This window comes from Zingiber officinale, chromosome 8A, assembly GCF_018446385.1.
Source record: "Zingiber officinale cultivar Zhangliang chromosome 8A, Zo_v1.1, whole genome shotgun sequence".
Lineage (NCBI taxonomy): Eukaryota > Viridiplantae > Streptophyta > Magnoliopsida > Zingiberales > Zingiberaceae > Zingiber > Zingiber officinale.
Genome location: NC_056000.1, coordinates 134,064,419 through 134,066,621, shown reverse-complemented (window position 1 = coordinate 134,066,621; position 2,203 = coordinate 134,064,419).

The following is a 2,203-nucleotide window of genomic DNA, read 5'->3' as shown; positions in this document are numbered from 1 at the left end:
AAGAAGTTAGGGTTTCATTTATTATAAATCTTGTACGATTTCACATTGTATTAGCTTCTTCTTATTCTTCTTCTTGTATTTCTATGTGTGAGTTTGTAACAGGCTTCTCCGCTTCTAGATTATTTCCGAGAATGAGTGTTTTTGATAGTAGATGTGTGAGTGAGGTGTTGGTGCAAGCACCAGACGATCGAAACTGAGTTTTGATTATGTCAAAGGGTCCAAAGTTAAGTTGTCTTATGATCTAACAAGGTTGATTGAGCTTGCAGGAAAGTCTTAAGTTGTCTTAGCTAAAAGTCCTAATGGATTCTAGGCAGGTGGAAACCCCTAGGGGGAGGTAACCCTAAGTCGTAGGGGGTGGTAACCCTAAGTGATGGAAAGACCTAGCTACTGTTGGACAGGTAGAAAACCCTAAAGGGTGGTAACCCTAGGTTATGGAAAATCCTAGGGGGAGGTAACCTTAGGTCATAGGGGGTGGTAACCCTAGGTTATGAAAACCCTTTGGGGGTAACCCTAGGTCCTAAGGGGTGGTAACCTTAGGCGGAAAGTCTTGACGAGTCGTAGAATGGACATCCAGAAAAAAGTCCAGTCGGTCTAGAGGGTCAGTCTGGCAACAGGTAATCTCTCCTGAGAGAAGTAGGTGAGGACATGTTCCACGTTGAGGGAGCAGTAGACGTCGGTTCGACCTAGGATTTTTGGAGGAAATTCAAAGTCAGAACCGGATAGTCCGAAGGCTGTCAAGTTATTGATTTATATATTATTTGCTATTTTGTCTAACTCTATTTTGTAGGAAACTAACAGTTTTACAAGGTCAAACTTAGCCTTGATCGATCAACTGAACCGGAGATCGGTCGACCGTGTCACGCCCCCAGAGGAGTCCTTACCGAAAAATTTCGGCAGCATCTCCCCTGTATGGGTAACAATCTAAGGCATACATACATACAATATACATCAGCCACAAACGGCTGGAATATATCTACACAACCACGCAGTTATATAATCAGCCCACTCGGCTGGAACAGAAATAAACACAACCACGCAGTTATATAAATATATCAATCAGCCCACACGGCTGTACTAAAATCAACAGATACAGAAAAAACAAAACACAAACCGACCTGAAATAAAATAAAACTGAAATACAGACCATGAATATCAACATTCCAATAACTCAAAATACCAAAATCGTAAGATTGTCCTCGAATGTGACGTGGGGCTGGCGGGATCTCCAGGCGACTCCATAAATCCTTTACCTGCTACGTGGTGAAATTACCAATACGGGTGGTGAGTATAAAGACTCGGCGGTAGACAGATAGTGCGTGAGTATAGTAAAACAAACTAGAGATACAAAGGTATAGTGAAGAAATAGCAGATACTACGGTGATAACATAATAAGTGTCCATACGAAACCATATCCTAGGCTAGTAAGGAAGGTAGATGTAGAAGTCCTTTCTGATCACTCATAACTTCATGGTATCGTGTGAGGTATATCTGGTCAACGATAAGTAAGCGATGTCAAACACCTAACACGGTATAAATCTCGACTAAGTAAGCATAATAGCATAAATAAACAACAACAACATAATCTAGCAACAGTAAGTAAGCAACAACAGTAAGTAAACAACCGGATATAATAACAACGGTATATACGGATGGTCACCCGCCCTCTACGCACGACCCTGTATGGTCGAGAGGGATCGATAATATGTACCACCCAAAGCCACTACTCTCAGTGGCCGGATGGGCGGTGCGTAGTAGTGAATAGCTCGTCTGCGACGGGGTCCCTATGCCACTACCCGTGGTGGTAGAGTGTGGCTGACGGGACAAGCGGCGTGCTCCGGCTACCACTACCCTGGCGGTAGGCGTGCGGCTCTGCCAGCGACCCTCTCGACCCTGAGGGAGACGTGGTCGGCGTGCATCTGATGACATGATCACGAATAATGCAGATCGTCGTATATATATAAGCGAAGCAAGTATGCTCGTGAAGCCGGTACTCGTGAGGTGTGTAAATAAGCGAAATCAAAGCGGTAAACATGGTATCATGTGTCCATATATCCAATACCTACTATCTAATGTCCGGTATCCGGTATCCAATACCTAGTACTATAGTATCCGCTAAATATCATCGATAGCAACAAGAGATTGTATAGAAATGGATATGAGTAGCTCGAAGATCGAGTGGAAGTATCAAGCGCGGGAAAATAAG